Genomic DNA, 24,089 nt, shown 5'->3' with positions numbered 1-24,089 from the left:
AAGAGTGTGGGTGGGTGTTTGGCTGGTGTCTCGATGATGAGGGCCTTACAAAGACATTGCTTTTACTCTAAGTGGGACGGGAAGCTGTTATTTGTACCCTTTAAGATAATTTCTGGTAAGAAATCATGGAAGGAAGAATAGATGATGTAAGATTGTCTATCCAGGGGATGAAGAATCTAAGCTAAGAGCAGAGAAGTAGAAAAGCCCATTTCTTCTTGGCTTCTCCAGCCAAGCTCTAAATCTTAACAGTTTGCAATCCTGTCTTGTCTCCACTGAGAGACCTGACTTGGCTGAAAGCAAAGGCCCAGGTTTAACAACGAGAGCAGTAGGTAGGAATCTGGTATCATCTACGGAGGGGTGGGCTTGCTTTGCTGTGTTCTTGCCTGTGGGTGTGATGTCCATGGCATTGGATGCAATGCTCTGTTCAGAGCATGGAACTCAACCCTCTCTCTCTCCATATTAGCAGCTTCAAACATCCATGGAAGGTATGTCCATTTCCAAAATGATTAGATAATGAAGTGTCAGAGTGAGAGACTGAGTCAATAACTAAAAAGAACAAAGTGTTGTGGGAAGGGTTAAGGGCCCTCAACAAAAACTTGCTCTTCTGATGGCAGAGAGATTGGACAAGTCACAAAAACAGATGGAACATCGACTTTCTTGGTAAACCTGTGTCAGTGCGGTGCACTTCTCAGTAGTCCTTTCTTCCAGGGTGTGACTCAGATTTAAGGTGTATCCCTTATACATGTCAACAAGTATAAACACGTCCTGGAGTGTTTCTCTCCTTTAGTCCAAGTTGATATTAATCAGAATTCATTTCAGATAAAAATCTCAACATGCACTTGAACTCCAAAGTCAGAGTGCATTCCATTCTGTACTCATTTGATGGAGCCACCCCTGCCAGCTCTGGCTTGGCAACTTTAGCCTCCACCTCAAGGTGGCCCTCAGCAGCACCTACAGGGTGGGGGACACCTCTGGCAGCCCTCCCAGACCCCCTGCTCCCACCCCTTCTTGAAGGCAAGAAAAGTTGGCTGCTTGATGTTCCATAAGATTTGCAGCATTTGTGGCAATTTTGTGAAGTTTCAACTTTTTACACATCTCTCTATATTTTGTAAAAGTGAAGTTGTTTAATACAATTCTGCCTCCTGCTATTTTTTTCAGGGGTATCACTGCCGGCTTCACTAAAGGACCAAAGACAACTGCCAACCCCGTAAGAGGCCGTTTTTCTGTATGAACGTCACACAGACAGATTGCTTGGGACTGCATTTATTCATTTCCCAACATCCATTACCATACTTCAGCCTGTATTAATTTTTTGACGATGCCTGCTTATGGCGCCGTGAACTCCATCCCAGAACGGGAATTCAGTCACTGCCTCTGGCCAGGTGGACAGCCTTCCTCTACTTGGGATGATGAAGTTCAGTGGTCCCTTGATCTAGTCGCTTGTCTCAGTCAGTATCTCTTTGGCAGAGGCATCTGACCTATTGGGGACATTCTGCTGGCCTGTCTGAAGCCTTCTTAAAAATAGGTCTTTATTTAAAAATTTGATCTGCCAACTTAGCATTTTCCACCAATACAGGGTGCAGAAAATGTCACAGGCTTCACAATCTTCGGTTTAGGTGCGGGCTTTGTGGCAGACTTAGCAGCAGCCGTTGCTGTCTCCTTAGGTGCTTGTTTAGCCTTTTTTGCTGCCTTGGCAGCCCCGATAGCTTGTTCTCATTAGGCTTTTCCTGCCTTTGGGTTTCTGATTCCTCTTGGCAGCGGAAAGAGGCACCAGTGAAAACCCTCTGGAATTTGACTGCACAATTTGACTTCACAAATTCTTTTCTTTTGAATTTCTTCCAGCGGTCCCTTTTTGTGCTTTCTTCTCTAGAGGACAGTCCAATTTATCTGTTGAGGGCTCCTCTTGGAAAGGAATGTTGACTTGCGTTTGGCATTAAGAAATCGGAAAACTTTCCTGTTGGTCTCAGAAGCATAGCGCCTCCTATGTCCTGGGTCGATCTTGTACCCACTAGAACCACATAGCTCGACCTTCACGGCTGCAGGTGCCAGAAAAAAGGAAACATGGTAAGGAGCTATCCAATGACTTCCAAATCTTTCCTTGTCACCTAATAAACCTGCCTCTTCAAAATCTATAACCTTGAATGTGAAGGAAAACTGACTATTTGTGTAGCCATAAATGTCTCCTCACAATTGAGCACTTCCCCGCCTTGTATTAGGATGTTGCAAACTGCCACTGTTTGCTTCAGTTATTCTAACCCCGTGAGCTGCTCCATGAAGTGGTGCAGGAAGGTCATTCCTTTAACTCTGCAACCGCAGTGGGTGAGGTCAGTGGTCTCATGGTATGGGGCCTCATTTGTGATCATCTGACATGGCCGACTGAACCTGAGGAACCTGAGGGTGAGGAAGGTGACCATGGCAAGAGGCATGAAGGATCCCGGCAGCAGGAATAAGCAGAGAAAGACTCGGCCAGCTCGCATTTCTTTAGAACTGTCCACACATTTCTTGGTTGGAGAAATAACAGACTTGAAGCAATTGAAAAACCTACAACAATCTATCCTAGTTAGCTGAATCTTGAAAAGAATGGGATACAAATATTTCCTTTCACTGAAACCATGACACAAGTTATTATGGTCACCAAGCCTAGTAATCCCTCCAAACACATACTCTAGGAAGGGAGAGAGGGGGCAGAAATATTGAGCAAGTAAATACAGACCAACGGAAAACAGTAAGGACCCAAAGATTTTTAAAAAAGGGAATATCATATAATTCTGCACAGTGAAACTGAGCTAAAGAAAATGATATCAATCCTTTTTTATTCAAAGACTGAGCATACTGGTAAATAAAATGATTTGGGGAAATACAGTGTCTGGCACAAATAACAGCCCTTCTTAATTACAAACTCTTTTATGACAAAATTATAAGTATGTCATTCTGTAACATAACAATATCACACTCAAGAGCGCCTTGAGTGACATTTTAGGTGAAGTGTCCGCATTAAAACTATAAATTATTACACCCATATTATTACCTTACCAACCACACTCAAGCAGGCGTGACTTCTGCCGGACCCTGTATAATGCACTTTAACGGGACTACAATATTCCAGCTTGGGGGTAACTTACATATAATCAACAAGTACATGAGAGGCAGTGGGGTTCAATGGGTGCTTTTAATCTGCAATAAACTAAGTATGAATACTATCATGAGAGTAGTGGCTGAACAGCTTTCCCCTTCTTGTGGGCCACACCAAAGAAGGTGGGTCGCCAGGCTCAGCTGCAGGGGGGCAGCCTCCATGCAGAGGGTGGATGTGTCCTTCCTCTGCACGTGGTCCTGGGAACGCAGAGGGCTAGGACTCTTCAAGGGACAGGTGTCTCTTATTTTGTTCTTCACACCTGAAAATCCAGAACCTTTCGGCTGCCTCTAAAGTTGGCAGCACATAGGGTTAACTGGCTGTAAAACAGTGGAAAGGGCGTACCTGCAGGGGAAAAAAACTCCTTCAGACCCTGAAGGTTCTTTGGCCCCCTGGTAACAGGTTGTTTCCGCCCCACAGTCCCCTGGCTTGGGGGAGGGCTGATGCTAGCCAGTGCGGGGTTTACAGTGTATCCATAGCTGCTGATGGCTTGTTTTCTGAGCAAGTCCAAATCAGAGACAGATCAAGGGTAAGCTCAAATAGAGGGTTTTTTAAGCATAGGGTAAAACTCAAATTTTCTGATTAGAGAAATGAGAGCTAAGGCAAGATCGTGCTAATGAAAGATTCCAGGCAAAGACGTCAGGGCTGGCTGCCAGCTCTGAGACTGGGCTTGGCAGGCAGACAGTGGAGCTCTGACAGGGACTTTCTCTGTGCATTGAGAAGAAAGCAGAATAGATCTAAATGCAGCCAACCTATTGATTTATTCTCTTTGTACTGGACATGGCTTTTTATTAAAGAAAGCAGATATTCAATAGTGTTAACTAGTAATGGGAATTGACTTTTCACTAATTGCACAGACCTTGGCATTAATATACTTCAATGGAACCTGGGCTCCGTGTCCCTCAGATGAGTCCTGAAGTTTTTCTCTAACTCTTCCTGGTCAAAGGACATGAACAACATTGTAACTGAGAGAGACCTTTTTAAATCCTCTCCTTTTTTTTAATTCATGGAATGAATAGGCTGAGGGACTTTATTCCAGAGGACCAGAGAGAGGAATAGTTGTGTGACCTGTAAAATACATAGAAACTCTATGATCTGAACTGACTGTGGAGTCTGGTGTCAGCTGTTTAGAATTCAGTTATAAATGCTGGGGAAGAGTTTGGCTTCCCAGGCACCTGGCTGGTCCTGCCCCTGCTGGATTCACTGAGGCAGAAGACTCATCACTTATTTATCATCCATTTGTTAGATTTATTAAAAGTAAATAGGATCCCTGGCAGCTGCTGGGCTCACATGCAGGCCTGGAACCAGGAATGTGAGAATATATGCTGTTCTCACGAACTGCAAGCAGCATCTGACCTCGCTCAGGCAAAGCAGCGTGGACTCCAGGTCCTGCCCGGAGAGAGGGCGTTCCTGAAGTTCCCAGAGCGGCAAATGCCCATCTTCAGTGCTTTAGGACTCATTGCAGGAGTCTCCCTCTGGCCAAGCCAGGCAAAGGTACTTCTAAGACAGTGACACTTCAAACCCACCGGACAAATCTGTGAGCTTCTCAAGGAGGACATTTGTACCTTATTCATCTTTGAAGACAACAATGCTTTCAGTCAGAGTGGCAAACATCACTTAATTCCTGGATTTACCTCTTTCTGGCTATGTGGCATTAAGTAAATCAAGCTCTTTGAGTCTTTGTGTCCTTATTTGAAAAAAAAAAACAAAACCCTCTGCTTTGCAGAGTTGTTGTGAGATTAAATAGGCTGCTGTATGTGAAGCTCTTAGCTCACTGAGGGCACTTGTAAGTTCCAGTGAACGATAGTTATGATGATCATCACCTTTGAATCCTTTGCACTTAGACACTGGACATTTGGTAACTGTAAGTTCAGTGAATGGGTTCATTCTTTGATTCAGCTATTTCTGTGCCTACTATGTGCCAGGCACTGTTCCGCAGTGCACAGACAGACACATCCCCTGACCTCATGGAGTTTACATTCTGGTGGGGATACAGGCAGTAAACAAGTAGATGAATAAATCAACTACCTGAAATACAATTTAGAATAGTGACTAGTGCTGTGAAAAAAACTGAGCAAGATAAGGGGATAGAAAATGACGGTACCTATGTGAGACAGAGAGAGGGAGAGACAGACAGACAGACAGAGGCTAGTAAGTGAAGAGATGTTAGGGACAACCAGTTTCTCCAGGAACCTGCCATGCTTGTCTTAATTCCTCATATCATATGTTAACTCAACATTCTCTCTCTACGTGATGAATTTTTGTGCTATAGGGTTTTTCTCTACATACATAGTGAGGTGAGATGCCACCCCTTGTCTAGGCCTCCTGAGTCCTTTCCATTCTTGGCCTTGAATTTTTTTCCTTAAAGTGCCCTTGCACCCAAATCAGCACTTCCCCTCAAAAAGGAACACGATGCCCCAGAAATTTTCCTACAACATTTCTTTTTTACTTGAGGGAGTCAGGAAAATGCCTCTCTTTTCATACCTGACTTTCCTACTTCTAGGCTTGCCTTCCGGAAGCGGACAGCCACGGACTTCAGCTGTCTCTAAGTTGCAGGGAGTCTTTGCTTTCTATTTGCCTCTGCAAAGTATTACACATTGAGACTGCCATATTGAATTATTTTCAGCGGTGGAAATTCTTCAGGTCCCCATCCCAGGCCAGGCTCTAATTTGAAAGTAATAATATTTGGGCAAAGCTCAGATGCACTAAGTTGCTGCCGAGGGCTCGGTGGGTTTTGTGGTAATTGGTTTTACTCAGCTGCTGATGCTTCAGTTGGACAAATGAGAAATCAAACTACAGCTCAGTTTGCAGGAAAGCCCACGTCAGCAGTTTAGTCTGACTACTATTTCAGAGCTTGTTATGTTATTGGCAATAAAATGCAACTAATATATTGTTAATTAATATTGCATCCTACAGCTACTTTATCACATTATTAATCAGAGTGGCGAAGCCAAGGAAAATGCGGCTTACCTTTGGTGCCTTTTCATCTCTTTTAAACACTTGCGTTTATGCACAAATAGATGTTTTGGTCAGTACTGCCGAGTATTTGGTTGTTCTTCGATGAGTGTATTCTATTTTCAAACAGTAACTTGCCCCTCAGGAGTATTTTATTTAGCAAGACAGGGCTTAAAGTGAAAGGGTAACCATTTCTGATCGTAACCTTGGCTTTGTGCTTCTAGTAATTATCCTTTAATTGCATTACCCTATTTGAAATAGAGTTGTAATTGGAAAAAAACAATTTGACATTCCCTGATGCTTACTCTGACATGCACTATTTGCTTTTTATTCAAATGTAAATTTTCTCCATAATACTATCAAAGAAAGAGAAAAAATTAAGCAAAATTGAAATGTCAGTAGCAATTTCTGACACACAGGCGGTGTCACTCACTTGTGCTGTCTGGAAGACCAGACTTTCAGTTCAGATGGAAAAAAGTCCCGAGTCTGAAATTAGCATGCTCTGAAGAGCGGGAGAGATGGATGGATGGCCGACTCTCAGCTCGGTCCCTCTGGGATACGTGTCCTCCTTGCACGGCAGTTTCAAAATATCAAACAGTCTGCCAGCTGTAATTTTGGGATGAATAATCCTCTTTGCCTTACAATAAAAAACAAAACAAAACCCCAAATCTGTTTTTTCTTAAAAACCGAAGGGTAATAAACTTAAACTCGAGAGTTATTTCACCTTAGGCTTCTTGAAGGTGGGTTTTAATTTGGGGCACGTGATGAGTGAGAGGCAGCCTCCGGAATGGCTCAGGTGATTGCGGTCTGCTGATCGCCACACCCTTTTGCCATCTCTTCTGGTTGGCTGTGGGCGGGGCCTTTTGACTATTCTAATGAATAGGACGTGGCGAGAGTAATGGGATGTCACTTCCAAGATTAGGTTACACACAGGATTGGGGGCTTGTGTCTTGTGGGGCTCTCGGGTCTTGCTCTCTCAGGCGCCCTTCTGAGGAAGGCCAAATGGTGACTGAGGGAAGCCTCCAGCCAACAGCCAGGGGGGAACTGAAGCCTGTCATCAGTTGGGGAGCAAGTCAACCCTCGGTTGAGCTTTCAGATGAGCCTACAGCCCCAGCTGGCACCTGACTGCAGCCTCAGGACATGTTTTGAGTCAGAGGCACCCAGATGAGTGGCACCTGGACTCCTGACCCACAGAAACAGTGAGTTAATGTGTTTGTCATTTTAAGCCACTAAGTCATGAAGTAATTTCTTATGTGGCAACAGATAATTAATGCAGGGTGGGAAAGAGTGGTCATTAAAGAAACAAATCATGTTGGATAACATTTGGCTGGTCACGTAGTCTGGTGGGGAAAAGCAGAAACCGGGGTGGAGGAAAACACCATCCATGCCATTTCCTCAGTGTGTTTCCTCAGATAAGTCATATAATCTTTTCGTGCTTCAATTTTCTTATTTGAGATACAGTTCACTCTAGAAATTTTCATGAGTTGGAAATGAAATACCAAAGCACTCAGGAAAGTTCAAAGTCCTGCACATATGTGAAACGACTGGTATTCATGTTTTTTCTTTAACCTTGGACACTCCCTCTCTCGGGGCAGCACCCTCTGACCCATGATGTAGTGGACTGAGCACCGTGTACCCGCAGACCTGGATTCCAGTCTAGCTTTCTCACTAACTGGCTGTATGACCTTGATAAAGGCCACCCAAGCCCTATCAGTTCCCATTTCCTGATTGGATGAGCCTTGGGACAATGAAAGGGAGAAAAAAGAATAAGTACGCTTTGACCTAGGAGAGCAGGCTAAGTGTACAGCCATAATATTTAGGAGTCTGTCAAAAGTGACAAATCTAACTTGAGATATAGATTATCTCTAGGATCTCCTTTGTTGATTCAAAAACATTGGGGTTTAGTACTTGTATGGCTTTTTCTAGGTTTCCAACAGAACGTAACTGTGATTTTCCTTCACCTGAGAGTCTACTTTTAAGGACGTCAGTGTGTCGGGGGACTGTTTTTGTTCCTTAAGAGCATGGTTAGCCAAGTGAACCAGGCACTGAGCAAAGGCTTGAGGCGATGATGTCTGGAGGCTGGCGGGGCGGAGTCGGCTGCCAGCACCTGGTTCTGGTCTCCCGGTTCTTCTACTCAGCACACCTCCTAACACTCAGCCTGGAACAGGTGTCTTTATTTCAAGAGGTCTCTGCCGTGCCCTTCAAGTCTGAGTTTTGCAGCTATGACCGTAATGGTGTTACAGGACCAGGGCAAGCTCTTGCATGACCTTGAGAGTTGGTATCTCTTTAAGTTGTTCACCCTCCACACCTCACTTGCCTCACCTCACTCCTGGCCCTGTGTTGTTAGTTCCCGTGGTCCCGTGGAACATAAGCAGCCCTACTGCCCTGTTCCTTGCAGGCGGAGTGGAAAGCTGCCTCTCCAGGGTTCTGAGGACCCTGGGAAGGTACCCTTGACCACACTGTCTTCCTCAATCCCCTTCACCAATATCCGGAAGTCTAAGAATTTGGTCACTTCCTAAAGCAAGATGGTACTGGGAAAAGTATATGGGATCTGGAAGCAAGAGATAGAAGTTGAAATTCAGGTTTTGGAAGAAAATAACTGAGGGAACTTAGAAAAGTCGACGAATTTTTCTGGCCTAACTTTTTGGTAAAGTGAGGAAGAGACTAGCTGGCCTGTCTTCCTGCATTTTTATGCAAATCAAGTGAAATACTGATTGAAAAATTACTTAGAAATGTGAAAATCAGTAGGTAAGCACTTACTGTGGTTATTAAGGTTTAACACATTGTTCTTTATGTTAATAGTGATGAAGTCATCTGTTTAACCCTTAGCACACCAGAAAGAAGGGAAACATGTTGAATAAGCTTAATTGATAAAAACAAGGTGAGACCATGGGTATATGCCCCAAAGTGAAAAATATTCAACTCAAAATGGTTTAGGAGAAAGGAAAAGGAAATTTCTGCAAGGGTAGCACACATAACCTAGGGTAGAACAAGGGTGGAGTCAGTCCTCAGGGAAAATAGGAACAGGCACTCGAAGTTAACCAGCATTTTACTTTTCTCCTGGGAGAACACCCTTCTCTGCTGTGTAGACATCTTCCTCCATAGACTGGGACCCTCACTGGTGGGGGTTCCCAATAGTCAAATCCTAGAGCTCCCACCGCCCGGAGGAGACTGATCCTCTCCTTAATTTCGATCCCAAACTTCCAGGGAAGGATGCTGAGTGGCTTGGGCCAACCACGGCCAGGGAGGCAGACCCTGCAGGGAGATGCACAGCAGCTGCCTTGCCCAGAGGGGTGAAAACACCTGGGAGCAGCCCCGCAGGTGCGCTCTGTAATGAGGCCCTGGCCGGTGGCTGGGCCGTGGCACCGAGCTGTGTAGGTCCTGCAGTGTGCTGTGTGCAATAGTCCCACCGGTCGGGGAGGAAACCGAATGCCAGCAGCCTCGTGAAAGCACTCCATGTCCCAAGAAAATGCACCCTAGCAAGCAACAGCAAAAGACATCTTGAAAAGTCTTGGTCCTGATGAGAGGGGATGGGACAGGTTTCCACCAGGAGAGAGAATACGCCTTTGCCAGAGCAGCCTGGCGGCCGGAGCCCAGGAGTCCGGGACCGTGGACTGGGAGGAGTGACGATTCCATGCCCTTCTAGGCAGAGGCCCGTCCGCCTTTCACACGGATGGAACCGGGAGGAGAAACTCAATTCAGCTGCTAATATGAGTGGGAGAAATGTAAAAACTACACACTGGAGGTTCACTCATCAGACTCTAAAGAAATGCTTATCCTTCCCCATGGTGTTGGGGGCCCTCTTCACCTAGCCTGGCTTGTTCAGGTAGGACTCCAGGGGCTGTTCTCACCCCCTGCCTGGGTGACTGCGGCACTGACCCCACCCACCTCTCCTGCTGCTGGGCTCGGCTCCCTCAAGCCCACAGGCTCTAATCCTCTCGACACTGCCTGCCACTCCTCCAAGCTCTCACACGATGGCCCCATTCCAGGCTCACCTCCCAGTTCCTCTCTAGTCTACAAGGGGAGACCTCTGTCATCACAAATACATGGAGTCCCCAGGCCTGTGTGGGGGCTGTTTCCCCTGCATGGAATGTGTTACCTCTCAAAACCTTCCCTGTTTGTCCTTTGAGGCCTTTCCTGATTTGTCCAACTAGGTAGAACTTGTCCTCCTCTGCTCCAGACCTCAGGGTTTGTACTTCCTCACAGCACTCACCTCACTGTCTTAAGTAACATTTGCACTTGTTATATTGCATTCTTCCAGGCGAAAAGATCCTTGAAAGGAGGTGAAGGAAAATAGGGATTGTAAGCACATATATTTCATCCTATGTGTCACCACTGCTACATGTTACATAATCCTCACAACAACCCTTTTCACAGATGAAAAACCGAGGCACAGAGAGATTTAGCAACTTGCCAAAGGTCACACAGCTAAACCAGGATTTGAACCCAAGTCGTGTGCCTCCCTGAGGCCATGCTCCTGACAACTATTACACCACTTCTTGTGCAGACAGAGGTGCATTTGGTGTGAACCCAACAAAGGCCTTTCAGATGCAGTATACTGAATTGTTATTTATAATTTTGTATTCTTTTCCTTTAAGAGTCCCTCAAGATTGTATCAGCTCCAGGTTCTATAAGACTGGGTGGAAATACAATGTCTCGCTCATTTTCAAGTGCTCTTAACCCTTGAGTAGTGATGATGATGATGATGATGATGGTGATGATTCCCAGCCTTGAACACAGCAGGTACAAGGCATTTGCAGCCATCTCGCTGCATCCTTACAACGTGAAAGTCAGGCATGGTCATTGCCACTTTTACGGATGACAAAAATCACCTCAAAGGCCCTGAGTGATTTTGCCTAAGGCCACTCAGCTAGTCATGCAGCCTGAGCTGAAACGCAGGGTTTCTGACCCCACATGTCCTGCTTCCGCCACTTGGGGGCTTGCTGCCTGCGGTTCCGACAGCCTTTCCGGAGCCTGGTGGGTGGTGCTCCCCCCCACTCCCACCCCCTGCGGACCCCTCGGAAGGGCACTCCGTCACATCCAGCAATGGTCTAAATTGAAGTCGTCCATCCTGCCTTTTAAGTTCTTCTCCAGATAATGAATCTTTTCAACCCGCACAGGGTGTTGGATGTTAATCACACAAAGAGATGCAAACTCAATCTGTCACTTTTGAGTAGATACAACCTGAGAGGTGTAGGGATTATATAGGAATTGCATTTAACTTCCAAGTCCTAATCTTGGTAATTTCTTAGGGGAAATTCCCTCAACTGTCTGTCTTCAAGAGACTTTCAAAGCCCTTAAGCAATTGCTAAGTGATCCCAGAACTAAGGTTGTCTGTCTCTAGAGACTTTTGATGAGTAGCCTACAATTTATTATTCTGTATTACCAAAAGCCTAAAGAATTATAGTATATAGAAGTACCCTACATTCACAGCTTGGAACATGTAGACATATTCTAAGACCAGAGGAGCCTTGGATTGTTAATAATGTCTAAACAGTGACCCTGGAGAAATCACCATACAGCCAGTCATTTCCAAGGACGTGCCAACTCTAAGTGTCATGCAGGGAGGTACCTCTACCAACAGGCTGTCTTCTTTCCCGGACTTCAGCAGCCAATGGGAAAGAGGTAAGCAGAGGCACCGGCTGAGAATTCCGTCTCTGGAGTTAGGCCAGCCTGCGCGTGACCCCAGCTCCACCTCTAACCAGCCGTGACATTTATGCATGCTGCTTAGCTTCGTTCACTGACTCAACACGTATTTACCGAGCCAGCCAGTGTTGTGGGTACTGAGACAAAGCAGTGAACAAAACTATCTCCTGGCATTTCCAATTGTCTGCAACTTGGAAATAATGGACGCCATGAGCTCACTTGGCTGTTTGAGGCTAACAGTTCAGTCTGGGACCTGACTCAGACTTATATTATACAGAAGAGTTCAACAGTCTTTTACCTTGATTCTAGATTTAAAACAAAAGCAACACTGCAGGTTTCTCTCTTTGTTTGTATTTATATTCTTCAAGCCGTATTTTTCAGAAAATTCTTGATGGGGCCCAGGAAGTCTGATACACAGTTTCTGGTGCTTTGGGCCATGCAGAGGGGAGCAGTGGCATAAGGAAGGGCACAGGAAGGTGAAGTACATTTGGTAAACCCAACCATGGTCAGGTTCTTTATTTCCAGTTTTATTCTGAAGGCACTCAGCTGATACTGTTTTACCTCTGGAATTTCTGTCTACCTAGAACACTATTACAAGTTTTTAAATGATGCACTTAGCCTGAACCTCTGATGATGTGGCTTGCAGGACCTCCAGGTCTCCGAGGTGGGTGGTGGCTCCACCGAGAGAGCCTCACGCCTGCGCAGGTCTGGACACTGTGCGCTCCCTGGGTCCCTGTGATGCATGGGAACCCAAAGTCTGTGTGCTGGTCCATCCCTCCTCGGAACACAGACCCAGGCAGAGCGCCACTCTGAGAACCAAGGGGGCTGTCCCTTGTCCCACTCCCGAAGAATCGCACTTTTCTGCTTTTGTCTTTTTATCATTGGGGATCCATGTCCCAGTGGGGTCTGATGTCCATTTCCTTCCTCCAAAATTTTGAATGAAACAATCAGCAAAGTCAGGGATGAAATTAGGTAACATTTATTCTGCTGTTTAATAATTATTAGAGTTGAGTGGATGTTTTCTCTGTTCCAAGCCCCGGGCTGAGCAAAGTTTTACAAATATCATCTCACTTAATCGTCACAGCAGCTGCATGAAGGCCCCTCTCCCCCATGAAGTTACTCTCATTTTAAGGCAGCCAAAACTGAGGGTATGAATTGTCAAGAGAGTTGCCCGAGGTCCTTCAACCACTGAGCTGTGTTATGTCCTCTAGGCGACGGGAAAGGGTTACAAATCGTTGACATCACAACTCCCACCACCTTCCTGTAGTGCTACACAGTCATGGTTATAAGCACAGGAGCAATCAGTATAGGAAAAGTGAAAATTGTAGAACAAATGCTAGAAAAAAATTTCAATGACATTAAATCAAAGACAAATTCTCTCAGCATCATGATAGATCTCTTGCTCCGCTTTTCCACTTTACTTTGCTTTTAAAAAAATTGAAATTGCCCTATTTATCTTTAAAATTTTTTAACATTATATCAAAATGTTGCTCCTAGTCATTAAAAATTCTCCAAAAAACTTATTTGGTTACATTATATTGATAAATATTATACCATTTAGTTGTTCAACTGTTTTTTTCTTGCTGGAAAATTAGTTCACAGATTTTTGGTCATGTGACAAGCATACTTATACAAAACTTCTATTTTTAAGCCCCAATGGCAGCCATGTTTGTTATCTAGAGGTGACTTCCCTCTGGACAACTGTGTCATCATTTACATCACCTGGTTGTTTGGTCATGATGACCTCCATCGTGAGTGCCCAGACCGAAGGCTGAGAACCAACCAAGTGACAGGCTGGGTAGTTACCCTCTGGGGGCTGTTCTAGCAGGCGTGTCTTCTGTCCTGCACCTCCGAGAGCGCTGCTGGTTACTGCAGACCCACTGCACAGCTCCCTGGGCATCTCCTTGACCTCTGAGACTGTGGCCTGTAGGGGTGCAGGCTGTGGACACCGCACTGCTGCGGCCCCAGGCCTTTGCGTTGCTTCTGTAGCTGGCTTCCTGCCCACCAATGAGAACACAGAGGACGGTGTGCACAACACTTCTAGTTCCATTTCTCTGCCTTTAGTCCCCAAACCTTATTCTTACTTGGTCCAACTCACTTTCCCCCCTCAAAGAAGAAAGGAGGGAACTTTTTTCTTTTAAATCAAGGAAGGAAAGGAAAAGAAAGAAGGTAGAAACACACCTGTTAGACTCCAACACCAGTTTTATCTTGGGCTTCGTGGTTTCTTTTCATATTTTAAAATATGTCAGTCAAGAAAATTGACTGACTGTGTAATATGTGCCAAGCACTGTGTTTTATGTAGCAGAGTAGAAATGACCAAGGCTCATTTTAAGGACAAGTCTCATATAATTTTGCTCAGATTGACTGCTTATTCAGGAATTTAGAATATTTCCATTTATTGACCATGTGTCTGAATTAGGCTCTCAACCTGGCACATTTAATCCTCACAATATCTCTACCATGTAGGTACTACTGTTCACGTTTTGAATGCAAGAAAATTGAGGCTTCCAGAAACCACGTAACTTGTCTGAGGTCACAGAGCTTAAGAAGTAGTAGAAACTGCCTTCAAACTCCCATTTGTCTAACACCAAAGACCATGCTCTCTTCTCTGGATAGTAAATAATTGTAATTGAAGTATTGACTGATTCTGGAATATTTCCACTATAATCTGCACTCCAATAGAATATTTGATTTCCAGTTGAAAGAAAGAACACAGATAAAACAGAGGTGGTTGAGAAAGGAAAAAAAATTTTTCTTCTCCACATTAAGAAACATTTTCTTCCTAAAGCACTTAAGCAAATAGCACTTTAATACCTTAAGAAATTTGCTTTCTAATTGGTTATCTTCTCTAAAGCAGGGCAGAGTCGTTTCATTGGAAGTTTGTAGTGAAACATCGCCCTCTTCTGGACATATGGGTACCATACAATGAAGATGGACACTATTTCTAAAAGAGCTAAAGTACAATTGCGCCAAATGACAATGAACAGCTGTTGTTATCGCTTATCGCATGTACATTTTACTATTCAAAGTGACTCCTCACAATGGAATCAGAAAAACATTTTGGAACTTTCAGAGCAATAATTTTCCATTTTTATGCAGGTGGCTGAGTGCTGGGTACAGAAGTAGATAAAAGTTTTAACTACAGGGCACGCCTTAACTAACCTATAATAATACTACAGTAGTAAACTATAATAATAATAATACCTAAACCATCAGAATCAAGCAGCTCCAATGAGCTCTGAGTAGGAAGAACGTCATATGTATAAGATAATTGGAGAAAGAACACAATGAATAGAGAGATTGGCATTGATTTTTTGTTGCTACTGTTTTTTCCTAGACAGTGAAAACTTTTAATTAGCTCACACAATGAAGTCTAGAGATGGGTGGTTTCCTGCCTGGTGCAACAGTTCAATGATATCACATCCTCAAGTATTCAGGGGGTTTCTATGTTTCCATATAGCCACCTTCACACATTAGCTTTTCATCTTTCTTTCTTTATTTTTACTTTATATCATTACTTCTTTAAAATGTATTTTATTGATTATGCTATTACAGTTGTCCCAATTTTTCCCCCTTTGTCCCCCTCCACCCAGTACCCCTCATTACGTCCAGCATTCACCCATGTTTAGTTCATGTCCATGGGTCATACATATAAGTTCTTTGGCTTCTCCATTTCCTATACCTCACCTCCCCTGCCTATCCTGGACCTACCAATTTGAACTTGTTACTCCCTGCACCTTGTCCCCCATTCTCCTCCTTCCCCCTCCCAAATGGTAATCGTCTAAATGCTATTTATGATTCTCTTTCTGTTCTGCTCATTTGCTTAGGTTTTTTTTGGATTCAGTTGTTAATCGTTGTGAATTTATTGCCATTTTCATGTTCACAGTTTTCTTCTTTTTATTAAATAAGTCCCTTTAACATTTTATGTAATAATGGCTTGGTAATGATGAATTCCTTTAGCTTTACCTTTTCTGGGAAGCACTTTCTCTGGCCTTCCATTCTAAATGACAGCTTTGTGAGATAGAGTAACCTAGGTTGTAGGTCCTTGCTTTTCATCACTTTGAATACTTCTTGCCAGTCCCTTCTAGTGTGCAGTAACTTTTGAGAAATCAGCTGACAGTCTATGACAACTCCTTTGTAGTTAACTCTGCTCTTCTCTTGCTTCTTTTAAGATTCTATTTCCATCTTTAACCTTTGGCATTTTATAATGATGTGTCTTAGTGTGGTCCTCTTTGTGTCCATCTTGTTTGAGACTCTGCTTTCTGAACTTGTATGTCCATTTCCTTAACCAAATTAGGAAATTTTTCTTTCATTATTTTTTCAAGTAAGTTTTCAGTTTCTTTCTCTTCCTCTTCTCCTTCTAGCACCCTTATGATTTGAATGTTGGTACATTTGTAGTTGTCCCAGAGGCTCCTTAATCATATCCTTTTTTAAAAATTCTGTTTTCTTCTTGCTGTTCTGATTGAATGTTTTTTCCTTCCTTATGTTCTGATCATTGATCTGATTCTTGGCTTCATCCGCTCTACTGTTGATTCCCTGTAAATTTTTCTTTATTTCAGTTAATGTAACCTTCATTTCTTCCTAAGTCTTTTTTATGCTGTTGAAGTACCCAGTGAGTTCCTTGAGCATCCTAATAACCATCGTTTTGAACTCTACATCTGATAGATTGCTTATCTCCATTTTGTTGAGTTCTTTTTCTGCAGTGCTTGTCTGTTCTTTCACTTGGGACATGTTTTTTTTTGTCTCTTCATTTTGGCAGCCTGCCTGTGTTTGTTTCTAGGTAGAGTTGCTTTGACCCTTGCCCCCAAGTCTTCGTAGCATGGCCTAATGTAGATAAGCACACCCAGAAGTTGGATGGGGTGGAGCCCTAGGTAATTGCTAGGGCAAGGCAACCCCTGTAAACTAAATTGCTGGAATCTCAGGTATGCGGCTCCGTGGAGGGGGAGGGCTCAGAAAAGGGAGAACGGCCACTGCCAGAGGCATTTTGTTCAGGAGGAAGCTGTTCCCTAGTGTTTGCCCTGATGCCGGACACTTCAGTTTCCCCCCATATTCCACTGGTGTCTTTGAAAGCTGCTGCTCTGGTGCTGGAGGCCAGAGGCAGTGAGTCTGAGTAAGTCCTAAGTCTATCACAGGCCCTTTGAGATGAGACACCTGAAAATGCTGCAGTGTCTTCCACCACCCCAACCCCCATTGGTTTTACAGCCAGAAGTTGTGGGGACTTATCTTTCTGGCACCGGGATCCTGAGCTGGATGGTCTGTGTCGGGCCCAGATCCCTTGCTCCTGAGGTATCCCTCCTGACTTTTATCCCCATACCTGTGTGTGGGACCAGCCCATTCTGCGTCTCCATGTCCCGGTGTCTTTCCACTTCCTACCTGTCTGAATGAATGTGACTTCTTTAACTCCTTGGTTGCTGGACTTCCATGCAGCTCGACTTTCTGACAGTTCTGAGTGCGAGTTGTTTTGTAGTTCAGTTGTGATTTTTGCTGTGGTTGTGCGAGGAGGTGAACTGTGTTTACCTGTGTCTCCATCTGGACCCTGAGTGGCTGCCTTTTATCCAGCGTTGCACTTGGGAGTCAGTAGACCTCATCTGATTTCCTTCTCCTTCATTTGTAAGCTGTGTGACCTTAGGCAAATTAGTAAATTCTTTGAGTCTCAGTTTCTTCCTCTGTTAAATCACAGTAGTAAAAGTAGCAGCTCAAGTGGAGTAAGCCAGGCTGAGAAAGACAAGTACTGCATGATATTTCTCATATGTGAAATTACGCAAAACAGTGAAATTCTTAGAGACAATGAGTGGAAGAGTGGTTTTCAGGGGCTGCCGGTTGGGGGACATAGAAAGAGGCTGGTAAAGTGCACAGATTTTCAGCTGTAAGATAGTTAATTTCTGTGGATCTAATGTAAAACCTGGTGATTACAGTCGATAACGCTGTATGGTAAAATGGAAAAGTAGCAGCTAAGTAGGATACAGTAGGAGTGGACCTAATAGGTTTTGCTACCTACAAAAGTGCAATGAGAGAATACCTAACAAAGGTAACACAGTGCTAGGAGTTAGACTCAGTATGTGTGGCTGGTATTTTATTATTAGATTGTCCCAATTATTAATGGCATAGAATCAGCTCATTTGAATTTTAAAGCACAAAAGTCAGCAATATAGAAGTATAAAAATAGTTTATTTTCCCCAAGTCTCTTTATTTTGACGGAAGTTTTGGCTAACAGCAAAGGTTTAGCAAACCAAATGTTTCTCTAAATTATCTACGTTTTATAGGCATACACTTTTTCAAGGAAATTAGTGATATCCATATAAACATGTTTGAAACAGAAAGCTTAGGAATGGATGAACCTATGAAATTCATGGCATGGATAATGTATCCTTTCTTTTATCTAATTTTAAGATGGAAAACAGGTTTTAAATACACCAATATAGTAGAACATCAAAGAAGATGAAAATACCCAACTACCCCTATCACAAGTAAGAAGTACAGCTTTCTAAAATGATACCAAGTCCCGGAAAGTCACCATGCGTTTAGTTTGTTGGCATTGTTGTCACTTGGAGTGGCACCCAGGGAGCATCGCCCTGTGCGGAGTCCCCGTCTGTCTGCGGGACACCACGGCCTTCCCTCCCACCACACGACTTGTCTCGTAAGGGCAGCAGGAAGAACCAGAGCTGTTCGTGCTTAAATTTAACTTTCCTACTGATGCATTATAAATCACAAATTTGAGGCAATTATATGCCTTTAATTGCCTGACAAGTCAATTAATTCAGACTCAGCTATTAAAAATTTCTGATCACTTCACCTACAACTGAAATCCAGCTATGACACATTGAATCACAGAGCGAATGCTTCAAGTGTCCAATTTTCAAACACTCTATAAGTGCTTTGAAAGCAAGTAATACCAACCAAAATACGAAACGTTGATATTGTAAGCCTCTTTATTATTAATTATTGATTAGACATCTCTTACTTTTAATTATAGGGTCTCAGACCCTCCCTAGAAGTGAATTACCACAGCCCATACCATTATCTCCGTGAGTGACAAGATTCTGCAAGGATTTGGCGCAGAAAAGATGTGACACTAGGTCACAGCTGCTTGCTCTCCTTCCTTGGAATACACAGTAGTCCCCTCCCACCAGTCTGGGGCATGTGTTTCAAGACCCCCAGCAGCTGCCTGAAACAGTGGGTAGTTTCAGGCATACATACTATGTTTTTCCCTGTATACAACACACCTACAAGAAAGTTCAGTGCCTTTTCCACCTTAACTAAACACTTAAGATACATCGTGAACGTAACTCTTGCAGTTCGAGGTGTGACAGCAAAAGTGGCACAAATTTTCCTTTTTCAAAATTGCATGGATAGATTCATTCTTATCCTAGGTCTTAGCAACCTCTGCATATGATTCTTTGTCTTTCCTTATGAGCTGAAAACGTCCACTGTTTTCACCTGAGAATGTTCTTTATGGCTTCTCTCTGGCGTGTCTGAATTGCCAGCATCACTACTTTTGCACGGTGGGGCCATGACTAAGTAGAATAAGGGTGACTGCAACACAAGCACTGCGAGACCACAGCAGCTGGTGTGTTAACCCAGACAGCTACTGTGTGGCTAACGGGCAGGGAGCCTGTGCAACGTGGAGACACTAGACGATTCCTGTCCTGGGCGGGAAGGAGTGGCCTGCGAGATTTCATCACCGCTACTCAGAATGGCATGCAATTTAAAACGTATGCGTTGTTTATTTCTGAAGCTTTCCATTAAATATATTTGGACTGCACTTGACCTCAAATAACAGGGATTGCAAAAAGTGAAACTGTGGATGAGGGGGGACACTATTGCATGTAAGTTCCAAGGGCACGAATTTTAAACAGGTCATTTTACTTTTGCACTGTGGTGGTTTTACCCTCATATGAATAAAGCTACTCTCCATCTGGTCACTACCTGCATTCCCTTAATAGACAATCGTGGGAAAGAAGAGAAAATGATTGGCTTATGTAACTGAAAAGTCCAGGGTGGACTTCAGACACAGCTACATCCAGGTGCTTTAATCCTGTCTGCTTGGACTTTGGCTTCTGCTTTCACCTATGTTTTGATTCTAAGGCAGATTCTTCTTAAATCTTGTTCAGGGTAGCTACCAATAGGTCCAGTCTTAAATCTGTAAGCTTAGCAAACCTCATAGAAAAACAGCATCTCTTTTTCTCTAACCCTATCAAAGATTATGTTTATTGGCTTTGATTGGCCTGGCTAGTTGTGTACCTGCCCTTAAAGCATTTTCTGAAGCTAGGGAGATGCTGCACCCTCAAAGGCCAGGACTTGGTGATGTGCCCACCCCTGGGGCCACAGAGTAAGGTCAATGCATGATCTGAACTATGTGGTCTGGGAGTATAAGGGGGGCTGCTCAAAATCAAATTTAATGCTACCACCAAAAAGGGGAATCAATACTGGCATACAATACACTATTGCTTTTTAACTGGGGTAGTAGAGACAAAATAAAAATGAACAAAAAGCCTAACATGGATTTAAGAATGTTCCAAAGAGGAACCAAATAGATTCGATAATAGGAACTGGATAAAGAAGTAAAAAATGATGGAGCTACATATTCATTGACTTGCCTAAAGCTAGAAATAGTGAAAAAAAAATCTAGTGAAGGGTTTATATTCTTTGATTGAGAGCCAGAGCCTTTCTGGGAACCAATTTGGAATGGAGACTAATTAGGTTATTGTATTAGCCAGGGTTCTCTGGAGAAATGAAAGCAAGAAGACGTATATATGGAGAGAAAGTTTCATTGTAAGGAATTGGCTCACAAAATTGTGGGGGCTGGCAAGCCCCAAATCTACAGTCTGGGGACCAAGGAAAGAACTGATGTTGCAGCTCAAGTCTGAAGGAGGTCTGGAGGTGCAATCCCTCCTTCCTTGGGGTACCTCAGTATTTTAAGGCCTTTGATTGAGTGGGTGAGGTTCCCTTGTCTTATGGAAGGCAATCTTCTTTATTCAAAAAGTCTGTTGATTTAAATGATAATCACAACTAAAAAAAAATACCTTGACAGAGATACTGAGAGTTATATTTGACCAAAAACTGGATACCACGACCTAGCCATGTTGACACACAAAATCAGCCTTCAGTTACCTAGTTGAATCTCGAGTGATCCCTATACTGAGCCAGAAGGGAAGTGGCATCTCAATGCTCAGGCCAAACTCCAGACCAATTAAATCAAGTATATGGGGGTGAGGCCCAGGTAGAGGTATTTTCCGATGTCCCACGGGTTATTCCAATGTGTGTACAAGATTGAGAATCACCCTGGTACAGCGGTGGTTCTTCAAGTGCGCTGTCCAGACTAGCCACTTCAACCTCACCTGCGAATGTGCTAGGAATGCACATTCTCTGCCCCTGCTCCAGACGGACTAACGTGCAGCAGCATTACACCTCCAGTCTCTTCTCTAACCCAGACGGGCAGGATATTAGTAAAGCTCTATGAGCGAACAAACTAACTCCTTGTTAAGATTTTCTTTAGTAATGGAGTGTCTGTTGGAAATATACACACAAAACCAAGAGGGGTCTTGACTGCACGGCCAGGCTTTATTGAGACTGGGTGTTTCTAAGACAAAACAGATGTACAAATCCCTCAGCAGCTCCCGGGACTCAGTGGCAGATCCAGCAACTGCTACCTCCCAGGCGTTTAAGTGTAGAACCCTCACCTTTCCTTACAGTGCTTCAGTTTATTCTGTTGTTTCATGTCTCCTCACAGACTGAATTCCTTCTCCCTTACCTTCTGTCTCCCGAATCTGATTGGTGCAGTTAATCACCTCTGCCATTTGAGCAGTGTTCCTTTACATTTGCCCAACTTATTAGCGTCTGGACAAGATAAAGATTAGCTTTCCTTGGGTCAAGTCTCCCACCAAACCCAATCAGATGGGACCAGAGTGAAATGAAATGCAGAATGTTAAGAATCTCCTGGGGCCATTTCTTTTAAAAGGACTGAGGGGCCTCATAATGTGGGTTGGTGCGTGTCACTCAGTGTGTGGCTTGGCCTCTTAGTGATCTTGAGCTGTTCTTTGACCCTTAAATCTATGTGCAGTTTTTTTATACAAAAAGACATCAAGGAGAATATACATGTTTGTTCAAGTATATCTTTTGGCGTAGTTGGAAACTTGTACTGAAAAGTTTTGGAAATGTTTCTTTTCCATTTTAACATTTCCTATAGGGAAGGCCTCTTGTGGCCCAATTTAGAAAGGCCGAGAGCCAAATCATTTTTGAAAACAAAAATCTGATTTGCATGCCCCAAATTGTAGGGCTTGCATTTTATGCAGAAATTCCCTTTGCATAATCTCATTCATGAAGATGTAAATGACTAGAAGCTTGTTGGCATTTTTAAAAATCTCATTCACCAAAAAAAAAAAAAAAAAAAAAAAGAAAGAAAAAAGCTCAAGTGACAGTTCTCTCCAGATTATTTCAGACTGGCAGTCTTAAACTTTCTTTCTGTGATCTGATCTTACTATATTTTGAAAAACAGTAGAAGTCCACTCCAAATCAAAGGGATAACTAACCTCTGGGAAAAGCATGGGGTTAAAAACCTTAACGATGCCACAATTCACTGAACACCCTGAATCATTTCATCTATCTTAATGCCAAAATTAAATTTGTACTTTACCCCGAATCTTGTATTGCCATTTACTTTATCTTATGCCACCAATAACTACGATACTACCTTGAAGTATTGTAAAGCATAAATTTCAGCTACCAGAATATGTCCATTAAAACCAATTTAATTTGGATTTACCAAATTGTTCTGTTGGTAACAAAGGGATATTTACAGAGCTAGTATTTATATCCTGAATTACTCATTCTCTTATTAAAGCCTGATTTAAGGTTTTCAATTTGATTTTCAATGTTCCCCCACCCTCCAGAAGGTTTATTTTCTTTTGAGAGTGGGAGGAGAAACATTGATGTGAAACAAACACCAGTCAATTGGTCCCCCCCCCCCCCCCGCCCCACATACGTGCCTAAATGAGGGATTGAACCCACACCCTGGCACGAGCCCCAGCCGGGAATCAAACTGGTGACCTTTTGGTTACTGGATGACGATCCAACCAACTGAGCCACACTGGCCGGGGCAAATATTTTCTCTTGAGAAGACAAAGATCCTGAACCCTAAGCCAATGTCTGGCTTTTATTTTATTTCATTAAAATATGCCCTCACCTCAACATGTCCCTCTGACGAGAACTGGGTAAAAAAAAGTATTATCTAGCATGTTTACAATGAAAATCACGAGGCTAAAACGTCTGTGTTTTTTGGGTAGCTGTTGAAGTTGGGAGTTTTGGGCAATTTTTGCAGTTTGCGAACATTTTATTAAGTCCGTTTATCTCAAAACCATACCCTAGGATGATTATGGCAACTCTTTAATAAAACATATTTGTTTGCTTGTAGTGATAGGAAATGAGAAAAGTGAAGTTTCTAATCGTTAGGGTCTCACAAAGAAATAGGTCCCTCGTGGTTTCAATCAAGGGAAAAAACAATACACTTTAGTTGTGCCATTCCACAGGGCTGTAAATATTTTCAAGTTGCGTTTAAAGATGTAGCATTACTAACCCAATTGCTTCATCTGGTTAATTTACTCCATCGTCTAGAAGTTACATTATTCCAGTAAAATGAATCAACCCTGAGAACTATGCCATCACGAAAAATCTGCAAGTTGGAGCACACATTCTACAGAAGTCTATTACACCTTTCAAACTAAGTGTTCAATGAAGTGTTTGAGAATTAAAAAAAAAAAATACATAGAAAAGAACATTATTTTTCCAAGTCTCTCCACTTTATAAAAATAAAGGAGCCCAAAAGTGTCTATGCATATTTTCATATCCTCACTCATATTCTTGAAAAATAAAGTCTAACATAGGTAAGGCCTAAGGAGACTAAAAAGAGAAATCCTTCTACTTTAAGAGATGAAATATTCATAGTAGCGGCAGAGTTTATTTTCATGAAGATACCAGCAGATGTCAGCAAAAACCAAGTCACATGAATTTGTACAAGGATGTTAAGCTATTTCTAGCTAACCATAGTGACTTTTTGAAAATCTCTCATCACCAAATCTTAGCACGTATATGACACCTCAGCCTTCCATATTGTTACCTGACTTGTAAATTATCATTCTGGAGGTGGCAAACAGTGGGCACTCATTTTCCCAACAGTTCTTTCAAAGAACTGAGTGGTTCTGATTTTGCTCAGCAAAAACCATTTTCAACGCTGTATTACAAGCCAAACAGCACTTCCTACAACCATCTTCAGTTTAAAAAAATCAACTGGTTTACAGAATATTTCATATTACTCAGGAATTCCAACACTGGTTCAGGGATTCTGAACGTGAAGTATTTGTGA

The 24,089-nt window shown here is 43.1% G+C and overlaps 1 protein-coding gene and 1 pseudogene across 1 annotated transcript in view; one reads left to right on the top strand and one right to left on the bottom strand.

Annotated features, from left to right (window-relative positions):
- Nucleotides 1-24,089, top strand: part of KCNA4 (potassium voltage-gated channel subfamily A member 4) — a 300,918-nt gene that overhangs the window by 42,945 nt on the left and 233,884 nt on the right. The window lies entirely within an intron of this gene.
- On the bottom strand, nt 1,555-17,066 carry LOC119035335 (60S ribosomal protein L24-like; annotated as a pseudogene).

Source organism: Artibeus jamaicensis, unplaced genomic scaffold, assembly GCF_021234435.1.
Source record: "Artibeus jamaicensis isolate MK-2021 breed Jamaican fruit bat unplaced genomic scaffold, CSHL_Jam_final contig_797, whole genome shotgun sequence".
Classification (NCBI taxonomy): Eukaryota; Metazoa; Chordata; class Mammalia; order Chiroptera; family Phyllostomidae; genus Artibeus; species Artibeus jamaicensis.
Note: the sequence above shows the minus strand (reverse complement) of the source record. Positions and strands in the feature narration are given on the sequence as shown.